Raw genomic sequence first — 23,105 nt, forward strand, 5'->3', positions numbered from 1 at the left:
CAGTTGCACAAGAGGAATTTTATCCCTTACAGAACTTAGGGCAGCCTGCAGATTAGTTTGTTATACTGTATATGAATGAGTTCCTGTAAAATGGAATTTAACTATGGACTTGACTCAGCCTACCTGGATCTCATAGCCTCTCCTATGGCCAACTTGCCTCCCCCACCTCTGCCTGCCCTTAGCAGCCAGTATAGCCTTTTTGTTCCATCTAAGCCAGAATGATGCAGTCTTACTGAATGTGCCTGATGCCCGAAAATCCCCAGCTTTGTTTTGACAGTAGCTTTGTGCGGTTGCTTTGTGCATTCTGAACAGCCAAAGCAATCAGATGAGAAGCTGAAGAACTGTTGCTCTCATGTGCCCACCTTAAAGAAAATTCACCCTGAAAGTTGATATAAATAAACAAATACAACATCTTTATTCAGTGCTTTTAACTCCCCTGAGAGTTCTTGAGGAAATGACAAATGTGCCCTCAGGGCTTGCTGTATATAATGGGTACAGCATATAGCTCACAATGAATATTCTAGTGGCGATTCTGTTGTAGTTATTTCTGAAGTCTCAACCAGAATGGAAGATTTTTCTGCAAGTTGATGCGCATGAATTCTTTCTGAACTTCTGATCTATTTTGCTGAAATAGAATTTCCCTTAAGAATAGTTTGCCTTCCTGAGACTCAACTAATCTATGAATGTTTATGTGTTTCCATTTTAATGGGTTGGTAGCCACAGAGCACAAATCAGTTGTAATAGTATTCAGTTATTATTGTGAAATAAATATCAGTGGCTTCTTGTTTGCTTGTTCTTTCTTTTTTTCCTTGAGCTTTATTCAGTGATGTTTTGAATGTAGCAAATTTCTGCTCAGAATGAAAAACTGCTTCTCTCTGTGATACCTAAGGAAATTTTTGCTTATATTGTCTGTCTCTGTACTAGTATTTCCAAAGTTAATTTGGGGTTATTTGTGTCCCCAAGCCATTTTATCGATTTTTTCACCAAAGCAAAATTCATCGATCAGATGAGAGGAAAGAATATTGGTACAGTGACATATCTGCAGTGATATCACCTGCTTTATGGAGGCATGCCTTTTAATTCATCTTGTACATCTGTATCCTTAGCAGCAGGTGCCACTGCCAGACAATTTGTCAAAGTTACCGATAGCTGAGATCTGCTAAAACCTTTCTTTTCTCTTGCTGTGGGAAGTGGTGTGAAGAGCTGTGCCCTCCGTGCAAGGGGGGGGGGGGGGGGGAGGCTCTACTGGCAAACAAGCTGCCCATGTGGACTTTGAAGATTAAAGGTAAAAGCCAGGGATGTGTTCTCTCCCTGGCTTATGATGAGGGAGTGAGTGCAGGACACTTTGTCTCAGCAGGAGATGGGAGCACAAGTTCAATATGAAGGTGACCATCTGGTACCTGCATTAGCATGTGCTTACAGGAAGGATGGGGATGAGAAGCGAGCAGGGAATTTTCCAGTTGAAATGCTGCCCGTTTAGTCATACAGTCATTCTTCCCATGGCAGGCAACTTAAAAAGCAGTGCATGCATGGTTCACAGATTGTACTGAGCAACTGTAGGTGGTCTGCCCCACCGAGGGTGGAGGCAGACTTTGCTGTCCATAGCTGCTGATGCCTACCAAGTGATGAGCAGCAAGGCTTCCTGGGTTTTGTGTCTGTCTGACATTTTTCCCCATGCTGATAAGACTGGCTTTTTGACCAGAAGAAATCGTGATTTGGTGTGTATGTGGTTGCATCAGAAGTAGCCACATTTGGGAGGAGGGAGCCTGGAGGTGTGTCAATCAAACCTCAAGAGCATATAGGCTAGAGCTGAGAACTTGAATAGCTAAAAAAGGCTGTCCTGTGGCTGAAAGTGCTAACATTAGCGAGGCTACAGGAAAGAAATGGTGCAAAGCTGACAGTGTTAGAATTAACATCGAGAAATTACTAGCAATTAATTTCGTGACCAGAACAGAAACAGAAATGAATGTGCGAGTGTGAATGGAGGTGTGCCCACATGTGGACAGCCCTTCTGGTTATCATTATGTAGTGCTCCCAGCCGGGAGAAATCTTAATGCATAGTGAAGCAAGGTTAGGAGCTGGAGGGCTGATTCCTCCCTCTCACGTGCAGCCACACATGTAGGAAGAATCTGTGCCATTGAAAGGACAGGCAAGCTTCCTATTCCTTACATCAACACTTATACATTCAGAAAACAGCAGCAGCAACTGGAGAAGATGTGTGTGAGCTAATGGTACTTAATGACAGAGCAACAATGCTGGGCAGTTGGGAGAATGCCAGGCAGGGTCCACCTTCAGCAGGACCATAGGATGGAAGTGCCCAAGAAATGGGTAAGATCTCACAAGCATTTTGTGGTTAAAAAAAAAATCTATCTATCTATCTATCTATCTATCTATCTATCTATCTATCTATCTATCTATCTATCTCAGGGTCCAGAGCATAGGTATGCATTTAGCAATACAAATAGAAGTGTAGGGCCTGCAGTGATCATATTAGTCATGATCATATTAGTAAACTATGTATTACTAAATTAACTTTCATAGAATGTAGGTGAACATCATCACCTTACAATTTTGCCATGTTCTCTGTGATAGACTGTAGCTGAATTTGGAATCAGCTTAGTCTCAGGGCACTAGATTTAAATTCTATAAGCCATCTTAATTCTGTTCTTAGCCAAACCTTTAAAAAAAAACCATTCTACTGTGATGCCAGCTCAGTATTCTTCTCACTGTCTCTTGTGTAGCCTTTCCTGGTCCCGTTTGAATTGGGAAGTTCAGGTAATATCTACAGAAATTGAATTTTACATGCCCTAAAGTGAAAGGATCATCAGCACAAAACTTTGATTCAATATTGTAGAAAAGTGGGATTTTCACTTTCAAAGCCAAATTCTGACTTTGTTTGAAGCATCCCTGTGAAATGAACTCTTATTTCTTCCTTTGTGCTTTTAAGCAGCTTGAGGTGGTTCGATGCTTACGTAAGTGATAATAGCAATAGCCTCTGTTGATTTTTTACTTATTTATTTATTTATTTATTAAGAATTGATTTCTGTTTCCTGAAGTGGATGGTAGCTGGAATTTTGGACCCAGGACTCAATCCCAGATTGGTATTTTCAATAAAGGACATAAGTGTTGAAGCTCCTTTGTTTGACAGAGGAGCAATAAATCACTAGCCACTGTTTTCTGAAAGTGGAGCATTATTTATTAGAGCTGCTCAGAACTTCAAACATGTTGAGTAGCATTTGTCTGTGTTTGTCTTCCCCTCACCCTATTGATAACTAGACTGAGCTCAGAAAAGATCAATGTCTTACAGTCTTTTTTGAGTATCAAATAGGGTTTCCAATCAAGGCAAGCTTACAGTGTTCTTGGTGATGAGCTCATCCACAAGGAAGGATGGATTTTATTCATCCACGGGTTGCATGTGTCTTTTAGAGAAGTTTATCTTTTCATGCCTTACATAATTTCAAGCCGTTTTAGTCCTTGCTTAATGTTGCCAGCTATAATGAGTAAGAGTATTTTAGATTATTTACGTGTTACAAATTTGTCTGAAGATTTTAAACAAGTTTCAGTTTTTTCCTACATTATATGTGAATAGTGACAGAGCTTAAGGAGCTTTCGTTTTCTTCTAAATGGAGTTATATTGCCAAAACAAATAGCATAAACAATTTGATATGCGGGAAGCAGAGTACAGTTTTGAGATTGAAATGCGGTTTTCTGATAGAATTTAAATAAACAACCAACAGCAAAGTCCTGTAATCTACTTCACATGAGCACAGCAGATGTTTGGCAGGATACAGAATGGTGGGTTTGCAGTCTCTGCTTATCATAGAGCCAGGACTGTATGCATCACTGCCACATGCTTCTCTTTTCCCTTCATCCCAGGGAAGCTAATCTTGTCAAGAAAAGGAAAGTGGGAGGAGGGAATGTATCATTCCATCACAAGCTGGGTGCAGTTTCTCTGCTTGATGTTTGTTGGGCTGCAAAGATGCCTTGTATCTTGCAGACAGACTATTGCAGATAGGAATTTTAATGCCTGGTCTTCCTTTTAACATAGATTTTATTTTCTTAAATATGCATGAATTACTCAGCTATTTTCTTCAGCAGACTCAGACTGGAGTGTTTGGGGCTGCAGTGTTTCTCTTTATGTGGCAATATGCAACTGGCTCATCAACCATTCAACTGTAACTTCTGTTTGATCTTGAATGAAGATGAGGAGAAGATGGGTCAACTCTAGAAACTTCTTATGAAATGGAAAATATCCCTAAGATGCTTATAGTTACCAGGAGGTTTGGAAGCATTTTCCTTTTCACCTGTGTGAAGAAAAGCCATGTTCATTAAAGTTTCAACCATGGGAGTAATACACAGGGAGTGTTAATACAATTTGTTAGTTGCTATAGTATATCTTGATAACTTCCTTGGAATAATTGTTCTGTCCTTTATTACCTGAGTGTAAGAGGAGAGAATTGACAGTATATGTCAAGAAGCAGCCAATTCTCATGGAGAGAAATTTCCCTCTTAAGCTTAGGATAAACTACAGGGAGTCTGTGGTCTGGGCAAATTTCAGAAATGAGTGCTGTGAGTATGGGGCAGACAAGCAGAAGAGCTTTGATTTGCACAGGAAACTAAATGGGCTAATTTACTATGGCATTAAGGGATGAGTATCACAGAACTGAGTGTAGGGAAATCAGTGTAGCAAAATTCAGTGAAAGATCTTATGGAAGGGGAAAGTAGCATTTATTCACAAACTCCTTAGGTAGGTTTTGCCTGCTGACACATTTTGTTATAATTTCATTCATCCATGTGCTTACACCAACGTGTCCATAAACACCAGGAGGTGGGTGTATATTGAGGTGGTCTGGCCAGGGTCACGTGTGTGATGGAGGACAAAGGATGCCAGATGTCAAGTCTCTTTCTGATGTGACAAGCTAGTTTTTGAGTGGATCCTTTATGCCTTTTAGAATTCAGCAGTGGCTGGAGGGTAGTCTGTTGCAGCAGAGCCTTACTTAGAGCAGCTTCCAGAAATCTTAGGTTTGGTTGTTGCTGTTTTCCTGGTTGGCTAAGGAGGGCAACAGAACAGTGGATATGACACTGCTGTAATCTTAGTGCCACCCTCTTTAGCAATACAGAGCCTTCCTTTTCTTCAGGTCTTGCACCTATGGATTTCAAATATATACCACCTCATCTAAAAGTGGTGAGGAGATCCAAAGTTGAGATTTGGAGTAGGACGAATAATTTTTTATCCTTGTTGTTTTGTAGTAGTGATAGTGTTTTGTGAGCACAGAAAAATATGTAGGGTTTTAAATGAAACTGAAAATATGATTCTGTGACTGAATCCGCATGGCACCCGTATTCAGATCTTTATCGAGTGAGAACAGCTTTGCTTCTTCATTCTTAGCAGAATCATTTAGACCTCCAAAAAGTGAATTTTACTGTGGTGAGTAAAAGATCCAGATAACAGCAATAGCGGAAGAGAGCAGTTTGAGTGCAGGGCAGCAGCACCAAGAAGAGCTGCTTATGGAGCTCGAGAGGATGATTGAGATTCCAGGAATCAATTGAGTGAGATTTGCTTATATGCGTGGAAAAGAAGCACTGATGTTGGATATCTGGGGAATTTTCTGTATTATCCCCCTCCTCCTCCCCAGTTTAGTGTCTATGGCAGTGCATTAAAGTTTTTAACACTAAGTTTATCTGCGCTGTGTGGTTAGTAGTCTGCTGTGGAAAGTCCCTGATGGTTGTGTTGCATTGGTACTTCAGCTTCTGTACAGCATATGTGAGTTTCATGCGTTGGTGGTTTTTGTCACAGGAGTGCTTGGTTATTTAGGCTGTCAAATGTATCTACCTGCAGTGATTTGAATGCTTGATTAAAGCTTGATTTGATTCCTCTTTCTAAGCTGAATGTTCAGTGAAGAGTCCAAAAGGCCCCAGTGAACTGAGACAAGGGGAAATGGGAAGGCAGAAGTGGGGAACGAGGGTGAGGAAGAAAGCAGCTGTTAAAACATTCTGCAACCACTTAAAACTATGATTTAAATTCAGTATCATTACTGTGCTAAAAACTAATCTTTTTCACAATTCTTAACTTACAGTACGTGTTTTGGGTGGCTATGAAGAAGCTTTTTGAAGAGTTGATGAAAGGGTAGGATGTAGCAATTTGTGCATGGAAAACCGGTGGTGATGAGGCTTTTGTAACACAGCTAGCTAGAGAGGGTTAACTAAATATTTGAGAAACCAGAACAGATTGCTCTGATGGGTACTGGATTTGGAGTAACACCTGTATGATTCCCTTTTCTCCACAAGATGGAGAAGAAGCTAGAGATTCTGGAAGAAAGGAGTGAGAAAGACAAAAAATGTTGCAAGTGCTAGAAGGAAAAGTCCTGCTCTTCAGCCCAATGTCCTTGAAGAAAGAACTCAGTCTGGAATGAAATGTAGCTGGTACTCAGGGGACAACTATCTGGGAAACAGCAAGTTTCTGAAGTATTGAGGAATGGTTTGTGACCTAACCTATGGTGGAACAGGTGTGAGGTCTCTAAGCCCTAACAAATCATTCTAACATCAGCATGGAAAATCCCAGAGCCCACAGGGCAGATACCAATGAGCTTGTGTGTTTGTAAAAATTTCCCTGTAGTTTCTTGTATGCTTGCAACTTTCTGTCTTTCCCCCCCCCCAGTGCACTCCCTTCCAGATATTTTACTGGGACTGAAGCTGCAAAGCCAAAGTAAACACTACAACCATACAGCAGTATTTATGCAAAACACTTCAGTGAGGTGGTGGAGAGTGAAAGAATCTTGTGGCACTATCAGAAGTAACCTTGGAGCTTAACAGCCAAGGCATGGCACTGTCAGCTCTTCAGGGGTCTGGGGAAGCAGTCCTGTAACTGGTTATGCTTGGTCACGTCTCATTTGATGTGCCCTCTTTCCGTGAACTGGGAAATCTCAGCAGTTCTGGGGAGCTCTGTTTTCCTTGGGACCTCAGCACCAAGCTGCATTGACAAAGCCAGGAGGATGTTTGGAGTGGTGGAGTGGGAAGAGCATCTCATCAGACCACCTGGCATCCTGTATCCTGGAGCTGCCAGCACTGGGAGTGCATTGCTGAGCCCTGATGGCAGGGGTGAGCCAAAAGGCTCATTTCTTAACTCCTGTTGTTCCCTTCCCGCATCCTGCTCCATGTCCATCATGTAGTGAAGTCAGCAGATGGGCTGTCCCCAAGATGACATGTGCTTACCTGCAGGGAAGAGAAGCTCTTATACTGAGACCCTGGTGAAACACTTGCTGCTGGCAGGCAGGCAGCTCTGTCACTTGGCAGCAGACCTCAGAGGGAAGATAACTTCGTCCTTGTTCATACCCTGTTTGTCAGGTTTCCTTCTGATTACCAGGCTGGTAATGCATGGAGGAGATAACTCTGGTTCAGCGAGCAGCAATTCAGTCTGTCATCAAACAGAAAATACTTGGACAGAATTAACGGAGCCATGTGCTAAGCTGGTTTGATACCAGGTTTGTAGGTGGGTATTGTGGTTTAATCCAGCAGGTGGCTGAGCACCACGCAGTTGTTCACTCACTCCTCACCATTCCCAGGGGCATAGGGTAGAGAAGAAGGGGGGAAATAAACAGCAAACTAGAACTTGTTGATTGAGATAAAACTATTTACTAAGAGAAAAGTTAAAAGGGAGCTAGTTATGACTATATATTTATATATGCATGTAACAAGTGATGCACAAACAGTTGCTCACCAGGAGACTGCTTGTGCTCCCATTCCCTGGGGCTTGTGGAGCTCTGTGGATGCTTCAGGTCTCCCTGCAGTCCATCCCTTCCAATCCTGGAGCTTGCCAAAAAGAATGCAGCCATCACTGCTTCAAAGGGACATTGCTTCCTGAGATTGGGGCAGTTTCTCTGCTGGAAGACACTTCCTATTTTATACCCTTCCTATTTTGATCTGTCTTCTCATTCTTCCCACCTTCCTAGCTGCTGCTAATGGCTTTGGCTGTGTCTGACTCCCGTTCCCAGAGGGGATAATGGGATGGGATGTGATCCACATTGTGAATAACACCTTGTGTTCACAGGGTCTCATCTAAATGGCCATTTAGGTTTCTCTCATGTTGCACAGTGTGCAAGGAAGTGTATTACTGTGATTCACACATGTATTAAGGTTTCATTACAGTGGAGAACCAAGATGCCTGTGGTCTTCACTGAGTAATGTAGCTATGCAGGACCTCACTTAAACCAGCTTTAGCATGCAGGAAGTCCCATAGATTCTTGCAGGCATTGCACAGCAATGTGGTTTTCCTATGATAGAGAAGAACTTATGTATTTATTCTCTATAAACGGCAGTACATACACACGAGTATATCCTAAAGCTTTTGTGCTCTCTGGCCTCAGTATCTACGTGTGATATCACTGGACTCACTGTTTCATGCAACGAACTGTGGGAAGAATTTACAGTGATAAGGATATACCTGGGATTTACCAAGTAATAATAAGTGAAGAAGAAAACAAGTGCTTTTGTTTATTGTCTGCCTTAAATGAGTTTCTGGAAACAATTTTCTCTGTTGTTTGGATTAAAGATATCAGTGAGCTGGTTTGGTGTTGGGAAGGTCACTGGATGAAAGGGAATGTGAAGCGGTTCTTGTGGCTCCTGGGGTGTGACAGACAGCAGCAGGCTCCCCAAGGACAGAGCTGTAGAACATCCCAGCTGCTGGCTGCATCTTTCCAACGCCTGAACCTGGGTGGAGATCTGTGTGCTCCAAAGTCCTGCTGACACTGAGCTCCAGGAAGGCATCATGTTCACAGATGCTTATTTATATGCACATACCAGGCATATAGAGGGGATGAAATTGCTAATTGAGTGTGGCTGTACCAAAGCAGATCTTGCTTATGTACTTGGTACTGCTTTGGCAGCCTGGTAGTAGATTTTTGTTGTCACTGCTGTGTTTTTCTGTAACCATTTGTTGCTGAATAATTGTAGTTTCCATGTGTCTGTCACAGCAGAACTCTCACATGCACAGGGGCTGTGATGTTTTTACTCAAAAAATGTCACGTGGAAGGCAGTAACCCCAGGACTGAGCAGAGTCCTATGGAGTTGAAATTGTCCTTGTTAGCATAATGTGATTTGGCCAGTAATTTTCTGTTTTGGTGCAAAAACAAATACAGAAAACCACCTGGATTCCTTTCTTAAAGTACTGGCTCTGTTTGGCATGCTTTTCTATGTGAGCAACTGCTAAGAGCTGCGCTGGCATCTGTAGCATGCTGTTCTGCCCCACTGCAGCATGCACTGAGGCAGTTTAAATGCTGTCCTTTGATCCATGCCTGCTAAAAACACCCCAGATCATAGGAGTTAGCTTTGAAAAATCGGTCATTTTCACTTTTGCCAAAAAACAAAAAGAAGTCAGCTTTCTCTGAAGTTCCTTGTCTGCTCTCCCATGCAGGTACTGCTTACTTGCTATCTCTGTTCAGCTGATGCAGGGTGACAACATCCTATTGTTTTGACAATGACCTTAATGTGTTTGTGCAGCTCCAGCAAACGTCATTGTGGCTGCAGATGGGAATGCATGGGCTTAAGCATTTTATAATGAAATACAGAATCTGTTACTTCAGCTGCTTTGAGGCCACTGCAAATCAGTTGTTGAATTTGATGTTTCTTTGGGGATACGAAATGAATTGAGTGGCTTCTGGATGGTTGTAGTGAGTCAGGCATTCACTTCATGAAATGCCCCGTTATAATCAGAGCTTCAGGGAGTCAGGCTTAGTGGGTATGCCAGTGGGCTGTATCACAGCAGATGCAGCTTAGTTTACCAACAGGAACTCTGATAGACCAAGCTAGAGGTGATTTATCACTTGCATCATTGAGTAGGAGCTACTGGTTCTATGGGGATCATAAATGCAGATGGTGGTAGGGCCCTGCATGAATTGTCCTGCCAAGCTGAGAGAGGTGGCAGTGTCAGTTGTCTCCTGGTAGCTGTGATCCCGCATAGTGCTGCTGCAGTGATGAACTGCCTTGGTATGCAGTTGGCATTGTGTGCTGATAGATATCCAAGTCTGGGCTAGTGGTTGGGTGCCTTCCATAGCAGTAGATTCAAAGTAGCCACACTGAAGAGTAGATAGCAAGATACTTAGGAGAAAGCCAACTGTTTTTGATGCCGTTGAGAACACCTGATTTGTTCCTCTCAAAGGATGGGAGAATATGAACTTGGTTATATCATCTTCGTAGAAAAACCTGGCCCTCTTGGGGAGCGCTGGTGCGGGGAGATGCCAGCAAACCCTGCCTTGTGCCTCTCTGTCAGGAAGGTCTGCTATGTGGCTGAGACTAGAGCTGGGCATACCTCTTGTGTTACATGGATGCTTAGGTCAATTGTGGCTCTAACATGTCGCCGGTGGCATTATACTTTGGAATGTGCTTTTGTGAGATCTTGGGCTTCCTCTTGGCTTCTTAGATGGAAGCAGCTGTGCGTGAAGCATTAACACCAGCAAACCCTTGTCACAGGCAGCAGGTGCACAGTGTATTTCCCTTGCCTAGCAAATTTGCGTCTTAATGGCAAAAGTTGGAAATAGCACCATGTTCCTTCCCTTTGAACTTGTTGGGCTTGACTTCCCTGGACTCTCAACTAATACGGAGCTCGACATCTATTTCTAGAAGTCATAATCTCCCTTCATTTGCACTGTTTAATCAGTGATGATGCGGTGGATGCATCTTCTGTAGTGAAACGATCTTTACTGCAATCACTTCTGTGAGGGCAAGCATTAGCTTTCAAGGCAATTAAAAGATGAGCTCACCAGTATGTAGAATCACCTCTTGCTTATTACAGCGGCAGTGTTTGCACAGGCTATTTTCTGTTATTCCCTGCTGCCATCAAAGCCTTTCCTGCTAGTAATTCCTGATAGTCCCCAGCAGCCTAGTCCCATAAATTCTCTTTCTCCTTCTGTTGATGGGAATGTAAGCCAAATCAATAGGGATATTCAAGTCTGGCCTATGGATAAATGAGAGTTGTGCATGCTGTGAAAGGAAGTAGTTACTGTTTTAGAGGAAAAATACTAAAAGATAATCTATTGGTTATCTAGTATGGAAATTTCCAGTATCATTCCAGCAGTAGAGGAGAGAGCCCGAACACATGGGTCTTATCATCAGTATGCATTGGATGAAATATAAATGCAGCTGCAGCAAGTGGAAAAGGTATGCTGTTGATGAGCTTTCTACACTCTGTGATGAGCAAAAATATGTGCATTGATCTAACAAATAAGAAACTTCTGAGATATAGGGCTCTGTCTCTATTCTTGCCTTTTTCACTGCTCATCTGAGTAGTTCTTTCCTTATTTGTGCTTCAGTGTCTTTATATGTCAGATGTCCATAACAATAATGACCTTATTTAAAATCTCCCAGTAAGGAGCATACATAGGATCCTGAAACAAACTCTTTTTTTACATTCTTCACTGCGGGTCAGGTGAGAGAGAAAAGGAAGTATAATTGCTACCAGAAAGGTGAGCATCAGGGATGTTAAATGCCTTCTAAAGTATTTTAGAGCTGCCTCTCTGTGGTGCTTTTAAAGGGCTCGAGGTCAGACAAGATACCAATTTGTACTGCTCTGTTGTGCTATTTCCCCAAAAGATCTCAGTGCTCTGTAAACAGCTGTCACTGTGATTTTAGGCCCTGGCCACTCACATCTGTTAGCCTTTTGAATCTCTCATTCTCACCAAATGGAAGAGCTGAGTTTGTTCTGAAGCATTCTCTCTCTTTCAGTTCTTATGGTCACTGAGTTTGTTGTTCTGCAGGTACTTTGTGAGTAGGAATGGCTGAAAAATCCTGTGATATTTTTATGTTTTTAAACTCTACAACTTTGTCTGATCTATGGTGGTGTTACTTCTCTGCAATTTATAGGTCAGACTTTTGCAGAGCTATCAGCACACGATACTTCTAACTTTGTCAGTTTGTACTTTATATACATCTCAGGTCAACTGAAGTGCATCCATTTATAGTGATTGATACTCCTTCGGGCATGGTTCCTCATTCTCCAATCTGGGTGTGAGGGTTTTCCACCATATATCTTTGTTCTTAAACATGACCGTGTAAATAGTCTGTGCTTGTGTGGCCGTATTTAAACTCTCTAAGTTCCTTCTGTGACAAATGACTTACAATTTGTAACCATACTTCTGTGAGTTTTTGTAAAGCCTCTGTATACTTTCCCCCTACTGTTTATTTCTGCTAAAGTTTCTCATGCTGTCTGTTAAATGACTTCACTCTCAATAAAAATAAATTCCTAATTTCATACTTGAAATGTGGTCCAGGGTACAGTAGGTCCCAGACAGCATGTTGTTTTTTCACTCTTCTTTCAAAACACTGGTCCTTGCAGTGCTTTGCATCCTTCTTGGCTTTCAGTATACAGCCTGATTCAGCTCACATCGCTGCCTTACTGAGCTCTAACTTCTCCATAGATTATGGGATCATAAAATAATTTGGGTCAGAAGTGGCTGCTATAGGTCAAGAACATTGCTCCAAGAAGGGCCAACTTTGAAGTTATGTTGGGTTGCTCACTCAGGGACTCTTTAAGTCTTAAATGCTTTTTTCATCCCCACAGAAGGAGCTTCCCCCTGTCCCTGGTCCTTGTTCTAATATTTGATTGTAGCGATTTCCCCCTTCCTAACACCTGGTGAGAATTTCCCTTATTGCAAAGTTGTGGTCCTTGCCTCTTCTGTTGCCATGCAGCTGTGTGAAGAGTCTGGCTCCTCTTCTGTATGCCTTGTCCTTATGTGGCTGAAGGCAGTACTACAATCCCTTACCACTGGGCAAGCTTAATGCTCAGCCTCTCATTTATCATGTGTCAGTTTCGTAATCTAACTGGTACCCCTCCATGGTCCTGCTCCAGTGTGATAAACATCTGCTTTGTACTTCTTTATTTTCTGAAATTTGCTTTGTGTTTTCTTTTTTAATCCAAAGCTTGGTAAATATGTGTAAATACCTGTTATCCATTTATTTTAGTCTTTATCTTCCAGGCACTATTAATCATTCTGCAAAGCTCAGTATCAGGAAATACCTAAGTAATGCTTCTCATTTGGAGCCCATTGTGAGGCAACCTAAGGGGGCTTATTTTTCAGAACATGTAAAAATGTCCTGCACTTAAAGCATTGAATCTTACTGTCCTGTCTTACTGTTTCTTTTTCCTTTTTTATCTCTGTGGAACAAAATGAACTCGGGGAGTATATTGTATTTTGGTATAACATGTGTTTTACTTCTTTCTGTGTTTGTTTCCTAAATTCTAGTCTGTAGTTTCTGTACAAGTTTCTTGAAATTTCCTTCTTGAAAAGGAGGAAAGAACCCAGCTGGAGTTTTGGGACTCCCACAGTGAATTTATGGGATGTAGGGAGTAAAATACTCTTTCTTGCAAATTGAGACTTTTTGCTTTGAAATTCCTTGAAAAACCTCAGCAAGAGAATGGTCTAGTACTACTTTAGAACCAGCTTTTGGAAGAGAAGGCTTTAAGCAAATATATTCTGAAGGATTTGGTCTGAACTCATCTTTTGAAATGACTTTTTGGTGCTCCAGTTCTCAGTTCAGCCTTTTCTAGGCACGCTCCTATGCTGCTGGTGACATAAAGTTTGGAAACCCCTAGGTACTACTGTGCTGTGGTGAAGGCTTTCCAACACAGCAGTTTTGTCCCAGCGTGGTCAGGAGTATTTTTCAGGCTTAGAGGTATTGTTATCCTGCCTCTTATCGACTGAATGGGTTGTAGTTTGTAAATGTCATAATGAAGGCATACTGTTGTTCATATTCTTCCTCTCCTGCTATATCCTCCTCATCTCCATGATTTTCTTGTCAGAATCCAAATGTCTTTTTACCGTTCTAATGCTAAAGATTTGTCCTGTTTGACCAGAATGGCAAGGTCAGGTTGTTTTTCCCTCTGAAAGGAGGGTTCCCTGCAGGTTTCCAAACCAAACCGAATTATTCTCCTACCCCATCCAAAAAGTGCTTAAATATAAATATGATAGGTGATAACAAAATTAAAGTCTGCCACCTGTACAGATGTCAGAGTATTGCAGCAGCAAAAAGGTAAGCTGAAACAACTTTTTGTGGATGGCCCAAGCTTTTCTTTTTTAAACAGAACAAAAACAGCCTTCCCTACCTCAATGATCGGCTACAAGAAGAGAAATCCTATTCTGCAAGGTTACAGTCAGTTCCCAGTCCTGAAACAGTGGCAGGCTGAGGTGATCTGTCACCTGGAGAGCCACCTTCACTGTTGGAATCCTCTCTCTAGGACTATACCAAGCTGATTCCTGTGTGCACTAAAACCCCAATGAAATTTATGAGAGCTGCAGCTGTGGAAAGCTATGGAAATTAAATTTGCCAGCCTAGAGATGGCAGTAAAGAAATGAAGGCGTTTTAACACTGCTGTCCCACCAACTGTTTTGCCTGTAATGGACAGCCCAGAGTTGCCTTGTAAGCCTTGTTTGGTTCTGCAGTTAGACTACCACTAGAAAGCTGTTTTAGTGAATATGTATTTTGGGTAATCACCTCTGATTTAACAGCTTTGGTCTTCTGATTGTTAAGGTTTTCCTATAAGTTCATCAAAGATTTCGTATGCATCATAAGTTATATTAAACCTCAGGGGTGCAATGCTAAGTGAGGGGCCCCCTTTCCCTGAGCAGGAGCTGGTGGAGCTATGTTTAGCAGAGATTGCTGCCGGGGTGAGTGCTGCAGCTCGGCCTTAGTTTGCCTGGAAATAGCAGCGGGAGTAAGGTGAACACGAGCCAGCAGTGTGCCCAGGTGGCCAAGAAGGCCAGTGACATCCTGGCTTGTATCATAAATAGTGCAGCCAGCAGGAGCAGGGATCATCCCCCTGTACTCAGCTCTGGTGGGGCCATACCTCGAGTGCTGTGTCTGCTTTTGAGTTCCTCGGTACAAGAAAGACCCCGAAGCATGTCCAGAGAAGGGTAATGAAGCTGTGAAGGGTATGGAGCTTTCTTCTGGGGAAGCAGCTGAGAGACGTGGGATTGTTCAGATTGGAGAAGAGGAGGCTCAGGGGAAACCTTATTGCTCCCTACAATAACCTGAAAGAAGGACGTGGTGAGGTGGGGGTCAGCCTCTTCTCCCATGTAACAGGCAATTGGAGTAGAGGGAGTGGCCCCTAGTTATGGCATTGGAGATTCAGGTTGTATTGTCAAGAAAAATTTCTTGTCAGAAAGAGTGATGAGGTATCGGAACAGGGTGCCCGGGGAGGTGGTTGAGTCACCAACCCTGGAGGTGTTCAAGAAACATTTAGATGTGATACTAAAGGACATGCGTTGCTGGGGAAATATTTGGTGGTAGGTGGACGGTTGGGCTGGATGAGCATAGAGGTCTTTTCCATTCTGATTCTATGAAGTTAGTGGGCAAAGCCTGATTAACGTTTATTCTAGTCTCAAAGAGGTATTTCTCAAGCAAGGCATTGTCCTGAAGTCTTGTGTTTCAATGAAAGGAGAACCCAGGATCAGCATGAGGGCTCTTGCGCTGTGAAGTGCAGCTGCTAATTCTTGTCCTAAACCAAACTATTACTGTGTCTGTGTTCTTCAGTTCTTCATGACACAGGATTCAGTGCTCAGCTAAGGGTGTTTCACTATGTGGGTCTCTCCCTGTGGTCAACATGAGAGAGGAATGTGTGTTCTCTTTTCCCAACAGCACTTGTTGGAGATCACTCTGATTGCCAATCTGTATTATTAATTGTTGATCTTCTCTGATACTGCAGCTTAGTCGTTAAAGATGAGGTGAAACATAACTCGAAAATATCATCAGACAGAATGTCCTCATGTAACTGAAAGCAAGGCGGAGTAATTCCTAGCCAGAATATCAGGGACCTGTAATGTGGCTTTCTTATTCCACAAGCTGTTAATGACTTTTTCAAATTCCACATTGATGGGTGTAAGGAAGGATGTTGGAAACAGGTTGGTTGTTCCACTGTGCTTGGGAATCCACCAGACAGCCCACGGAATGGTGCATCCCCCAGCGGGATAACAGCTGGCTTCCTGTCGCTCTGCTGTGCAATGGGAAGATGAGCAGAACTTTCCAGCAGCTTCTGGAAAAGCAGCTGGTCAAAATAATGCAGGTGTGAGAATCCCTGGAAGTTAGTGGATATGGAAACTTTTTCCTGGTGTACTTCCCGGCTAAAAGACGACTTAGCAGTGATGCTTACAGGCAGGCTGCAGCACTTGGGTTTCTGTTGTGTTTGGTTAAACAAATATGGACATTAGAGCAAAGCTGGAAGAAGGAATGTTGTTAGCACTGTAAAACTGGGATATCTTGTAATGACAAACCTTCAGTCAGTTTTCTGAAAAATTATTTTGTAACAGGGTGAAATGCTTAGTAATGCTAATGGATGCCAGCAGAGGGCATTTGGAAACTTGGCTTTTCTGCTCCTTGATTCTGCTCGTTTATCTTCCCATCAACAGGAGCCCCTGCTCAGCTCCTGCGTGAGGCTGCTATCCTGCAGGGCCCCTGTATTTTTTGTTTTGATTTTTTTTTTACTTTTGTTGTAATTAATTTCCAGAATGTTGTCAATGTAATACATATTTCAGGGTGTTCTGCAGGTTATCAGCAGTATTGAGCCAGAGAGTTCTGACTTCTATCAGAAAGGGAGTATTTGAGTGTGAGAAGGATAAAGGCCAAGAGGAAGAAAGTGACAAAACTACTTTCTGTTTTTACAATGTTTATGTCTGAATTAGCAATCTGAAGCAGAAACATCCTGATTCCTGACATGAATGATTATATTTAGAAGTTAATTACACCCATTGTCTGCCCCAAGGTAGTTCATGTGGTGCAGTACAGAAGAGGTCTCTCCTGTTAAAATGCACAGATCACAGACCAACCCTGCAAAGGCAGTGGAGAATAGGAGCATTTAATAATAATGCTTTTCTGTTCTTGGGCTTTGGATCAAGTGATTGTAATCCATCAACATCTTTCTTCAGGAGGATTTTAACGGACTGTTAAAAAGGCAGTCATAAGAATGGTTTGGCTGTTTCTGCCCCAGTTTTATAGATTGAGGTCTAAAGAGATGGAAACAGATCCATTTAGGTAAAAAAATTAAATAAGCACAGGAAAGTTTCTCAGTGTTTTGCATAAAGTCATTAGTAAAACATATCAGAAGCAGCAATATGATTCAGATCTCTGGACTGAGCATGCTCTGTTTTACTCCACAGTCAGAAATTAACCTTCGTTAGTTCTCCTGGCTAGCTAGACTATGCTGCCAGAATGCAGGGCGTCCTTGTGAAACCAGCTGCCTTGCATCTCTCACTTAGCAGTGAGATGCATGGCTCAAGAACTGACAGGCTATTCAGACTTTGAGCTTTTCTATCTCCTTGGAAAGACATTGATGAGATTTAGGGAAATATTTTTTTAAGCTGTGTGGAGATGCATTAAATGGACCTGTTCATGGTTCTTCAGTTTGCTACCACACATGCTGATGAATTACAGGTGTGAATTGTAATATAAATGGTGACTTCCTTATTGAGCTTATCAGCTCAATTTAAGGAATGGTTCCTTTAAGTCTCATTTGTAGTAAGATATGATTTGTGCTGTCAAATGTGATTTATTAAGTATGTCTTGATAAAGGAGATGGAACAAGGTCTTTCTGGGAGCAAAAAAAAAAATAATTGACATGAAACACCAGTGTCAGTAGCAAAGGTGGAAGGAAAAAAAAGGGAAGTTGATATGTATTTCATATATATATTTTACTTACTATAACACCTGTTAACTAAATCCACCTGACACGTTCTTGTGTTTTGTTGTATCCTTGTGGCAGAGCTTTCCTTTGGCCTGTTGAAAATGCTAGCTTGTTAGTGAGTGTTAGTTCTTACTGCAGTGCCTGCTACATCACTGCATTGTGCTTCTATATGCACGCGTAGAAGCATTCATTGACTTGCCTGAAATAACTTGCAGAGCCACTAAACTTCATTATTAACATTTGGGTGGTTGGTTTCAGAGGTGTTTGCCTGCACCGTTTCAACCTAGATACATGTCAGTATAACAAGTGAGCTCTTTCATTGTGGAGACTTGTCACTGTGCTGGAAAACAACTTATTCAAGCATGTATGAGAAGGGAATAAGTTGAGAGAGAGGCTGTTGGGAAAGGCAAGGGAGAGCGAGGCTTGGGGTGGGCTCTGCTGAGAAAGGAGCACAGAAGAGAAAAGAGTTTTTTACTCTGGCCTTCGACCAGTGGGTTTAGTACTGCAGTTTTTCATCAGCTTTAAGGGAATGCAGTGGTTACTGCTATGGAAAAAGCTGTGTGTTTAGCAAATGCACAAATCCAATTAAATTCTCTGCTTCTACTGTATGGCTAGTGACTCCTTTAGGGATGTGAGGCGCCTTTTTCTTATGCACAGCTAAAATATTCCCAGTATTTTGACAACGTCTCTCTCTTTCTCACTGTCGTAATCTCTCAGCACTGTCTGTCTCAGTTACTTTGTTGGTTTCCCTCGCTTATACTGAGTACTATGTATCAGTCAGCTATTTCAGGGCAGTGCTGGGAGCATTAGAAATGGGCAGCCCTCCGTTTCCATTTGCGGACCTGTCTCAGAGGAATCTAATCAATACACAGGTTGTAATACACATTGTTCTGGTTGAGGAGAGTTTTCATCCAGCCAGTGCAATGATTGAGCACAGCACAAATAACATTGGAATGACTAGCCACGTGTAATTGCTCTTGTAGAAAAAGCAAAAGACACTTTAGTGAAGACTAGTTGTTGTTATAATGGTAATTAGCATGCAAGTTGACCTTTTGTTCTGGAAAGCTCTTTCCTGGTGCTCACTGATATTAAAAAGCATCTCAGAATGATGTATCCATGAGTCCTTGTTATTTCTCTGTGCTTATGCTCAGATGTCAGGTTTGAGTTGGGTACCTTCTCCTCATTATCATTATGCTCTTATTACTGTAGCACATCCATCTCCAGTAGTGTTGCACTGATCCCTGGAAATCTTGAGGAGCTGTGAGCTCTGTATAAATACGCAGTGGGAGATGGTCTGAGTCAAAGGGTCTGGAGAAACCACATAGGAGTGCAGGGGCTGAGTGGACCTACCACCACTGAATGTGCAAGGGTGAATTGCTTGCTGAATTGTGCACCCTTGCTTGCTGAATTGTGCAAGCAAGGGTGGAATAGGATTGTGATTTCTGGCTTCGGACTGCTAGCTTCCCTGATTTTTGGGGGCAAAGTTATAGTCCTTCCTGTTGCTTCATCTGCAGGGTATACTGATTCCCATCTTTCCCTTTATTAGTAAAAGGCCAGACCTGGTGGTCTCATTTGACACACTGAAGAGCTCATCATTTTTCTCTAACTTTCAGGCTAAGCATAGAAGGGAAGTAGCTGCAGATGACTGCTATTTAGCTATTTCAAACCTGTGAGGAGATGGCTTTAAATTACACTGCAAATTTTGAGTTTTCTCAGAAATTTGCCTCTTCAGGCTCATCAGAGTTTGACTTCACTGACTCCTACTGACTTCAGTGGATACAGGATTGGCCCCAACAGAGATGATAAAAAAGAACATTTGAATTTGGGACTGAATACTTGCTGAGCTGGCAAATCTCAGTGAGAGCTGAAACTTTCTCAGGGATGTGGCTACATGATCCCCAACTCAGAGAGCTGTGATGCCTTCTCATCTCTGCTTTGAAGGAACAGAAGGTTCTATGCCAAATTATACTGTGCCTCTGTCCTGGGTAGTCTTCATTCAGAGCGTACACTTTCTGAAAACACTTCAAACACTATATAGCAGGGCTTACAGAGTGATGATGAACAACCTGATATAGCATTCTCAGAAGCAATGAGAGGCTGCACAACACATGCGCTCAGCAACAGGGTTCTATCACCCCTTTGAAAGGGAAAAATAAACATAAAATTCTGGCTTCTGGAATGTTGGCTTGGGTACAGACTGGCAGGTAGCAAATAACATTGTGAAGTGATCTCTGGCACTGACAGGCTGCTCGGATAAAGAGAGAAGGGAGCCAGCAGTGTTCGGAAGTGGAGGAGCAAGGGGCAGGTTGTGTTGTGTCACTTGCAGTTCCTCTGTGCATGCTGAGCCCCAGTGGCAGCTGGCTGTCCAGTGAGTCTGGTGACAGCTTGGAAGAAGGGGACTTCACCTGTGCCAAAGCCAGATATACTGTGCAAGTTGAGCCATGGCACACAACTAAATCAGAGAAGCAGAGCCCTTACTCAAAGGAAGGGAGAAATGCAAGCAAATCTCTGCAGCTCAGAAATGCTGCTGCAGATCTTTTATATGGCACCAGGACAGAGAAAGGCAGCATGTATCTAAGGGAAAATACCTCAACACTGAGATACAGCCCCTGCTATTTTAGTTGATCAGCTGGGTTCTCACTTGATGTAAACCTATGCAATGCTGGCAGTTAAGTTGTCTTGTGGTGGTCAAGAATTTTGCTTAGCCACCTGAATCGTGGCCAAGGAGCTTATACCTCTGAAGGGCTCTTTTCAAAACTTGTCAGTTCATTAGCGTGTGGTATTAAAGCAGTTCTGGTGCTGGTGAACATTGCTTCAGTGCATCCCAGTAGGTAAGGATTTGGTCCTTGGTTCTAAGGAAGAATTAGCTGACAGGTCCCAGATCAGCCCTGATGAAGTCCATGACACATGCTCATTAACATATGCATTGATTGTAAGGATATGTGCCAGAAATATTAGCAGAAGCTTCTCGAAACCTCTTTAAGGCCCAAAGAATAATCCAGTCAAGGAGAAGAAAATGGCAATGAATGCAGATAATTAAATCTGATGAAAATAACAAATTGCAAAGCAAATGCAATGATTTTGTGGCTGAAATATGTTTGTCTAGTCTTGTGAAGAGACAGAAGATTTTCACACAGGTAGCAGGGAAGCGGGCACCCAGCTTCCACTGAAACCAGTCTTCCTGATTTATTACATTCCCTGATCCTCTTTCATAAAAACTGCTACACTGATAAAACCCAGTGATCTCAGAGGTCTGTGAACAGGAACGCAAGCCTTTTCATCATCATTACATACGAAGTAATTGGCTATATTAAAAGTCTGCTCTGTAAATACAAGGTTATCATTTATTTGTTGTCTAATGAATTTTATTTCTTCTCCTGTGATGCCAGAAGCTGTTGCCATGAATGCTACAAAATGCTGATTTACTTGCTGTCAAGTCACTCACTGGGTATTTACTATCCTGAAATCTGTGCGTTTTCATCTCTTCTGTTTGCCTAGAAGGGAGATAAGCAGAAAGCAGAGGAAGCGGGAGTGTTGTTTTGTTTCCAAAAGCAGGTGAGGGCTGAGAGAATGAAACAACGCTTTCCATGAGCTGCCGAGAGGGAAATCTGCACAAACACTTCTGTGCAGGAAAAAACATTTGCCAAAGCTTAGTGGCAAGAGGAAAGAGCACCAACTCTCAGGGTTCTTTGTAGTGAGTATTTGGGGTTTTTGGAGGCTGTGCAGTTTGGGGTCCAGCCAGTGTCAAGGGCATTGGACCTGCTGTCACACCATGCATGGATGGGCTGTATTTGCAGGCTGACCCATGACCTCTGCTGAATGCAGTGTGATAGAGATGGCCTACTCCAGCCCCAGCAAGAGCCAGTGCTGACACTGGCTTCCCTTAATGTTTCACCAGGGCCCAGTGTAGTCAGGAGAAGACCCACATCCTCTTCTTTTCCTGCCCTCCTGGTTGGATGATTGTGGAATGCAGATGTAGTTACGTCCTTATCCTCTGGGATCTTTTTCTTGCAGCTGTGATCTTGAATCCCACAGTGCTGTCCTGGTGGTATACTTCTCTGACAGCTCTGCCTATTATGACAGCAGCACTGCATGTTTCAGAGTTTCCTCCTTCAATAATGTGTATTTAAAATCCTACCGTCAAGCAGTCTAGTTGGCTAATTGTCAGAGCTTGTCATGCCAAGCAATTCATTTCTGGGCAGCATTCAGATACCTCTTCAAAGAATATGGAACATTATGTGTGGAAGTGCATTTCTTCTGTCCTGTTGCCTGAAGAACTGACTCAGATCTTACCCATTCAAACATGGCAGCAGCCATCAGCACTGTAGGTTTGGTGGGAAATTTGAGATTAGGACCTCAGTAACCTAGTCCCACAGAAAAATCTTGTCTAGCCTTGCTGCTAGTGCAGGGATTTACGCAGAGCTGGCTGGGGACAACCAGGGGGCATCGTTCTAGTCTCTTCAACTTGGTTTTATAAGCTTGCTTTTTGTATACTAACACCTCTGTCCTGGAGGTGTAGAGATGACACAAGCAGCTGTTTTAAAACTGTACTACCCATGTTCTGTTCTGATTCACAGGATTGCAGGGGTTGGAAGGGACCTCAGGAGCTCATAGATTCCTACTCCTCTGCTGAAGCAGTTCCCTACAGTAGGTTGCACTGGTAGGTGTCCAGATGGATCTTGAATCATAGAGGATTCCACAACCTCTCTGGGCAACCTGTTCCAGTTTTCATTCACCCTTACCATAAGGAAGTTCTTCCACGTATTTGTATGAAACTTTGTATGTTCAAGTTGTAGGCCATTACTCTTTGTCCTATTGCTTTGTACCACTGAGAAGAGCCTGGCCTCATCCATTTGCCTCCTACCTCCCTTTAGGTATTTTTAAACATTTAATTATATTCCACCCTCATTCTTCTTTTCCCCAGGCTGTACAGACCCAGATTAATCAGTATTCTCTCATATGAGAGGAGTTCCAGGCCCTTGGATTTCCTATAACAACTCAGTGAAGGCAAAATAGCGCCTGGCTCTCATTGCAGTTGAAAATGAGCTTAAATTGTGGCAAAGTTGTGGAAGTCCATTCCTTTGGGCTGCTTTCAAACTGAGACAAAATAGTCCTAGAGATACAACAAAATCTGCATCCACTTTTATGGCACTTGAAGAGTAGAGAAGCAGGGATCCACAACTGAAAACTTTGTCAGAGAAATTAGACACCTTATTATCAGAGTCCATATGTGGAATGAATAAAGACAAACACTCCAGAATGAAACTAGTAAAGCCTTGTAGTGGCTTCTGAACACAGCCTTCCTGATTTCTTACACACATCTCTTACTAAATACTTTGTCCTGTGTCTGTCTATAGTTGTTTGTCTTTCCCTGCTGTGCTTTCTAGAATTTGGGAGCCCTAGGTTAGATGACTGCTGTTACACTCTGCTCATTGCTTCTGAA

At 42.5% G+C, this 23,105-nt stretch overlaps 1 protein-coding gene across 3 annotated transcripts in view; it reads left to right on the forward strand.

Moving 5' to 3' along the window:
* The window catches only part of TSPAN4 (tetraspanin 4), a 390,158-nt gene that overhangs the window by 182,131 nt on the left and 184,922 nt on the right, over window positions 1-23,105 (forward strand). The gene's annotated exons all lie outside the window — the stretch shown is intronic.

Source organism: Cyrtonyx montezumae, unplaced genomic scaffold (genome assembly GCF_038088225.1).
Source record: "Cyrtonyx montezumae isolate F1298 unplaced genomic scaffold, pur_monq_1.0 scaffold_10, whole genome shotgun sequence".
Classification (NCBI taxonomy): domain Eukaryota; kingdom Metazoa; phylum Chordata; class Aves; order Galliformes; family Odontophoridae; genus Cyrtonyx; species Cyrtonyx montezumae.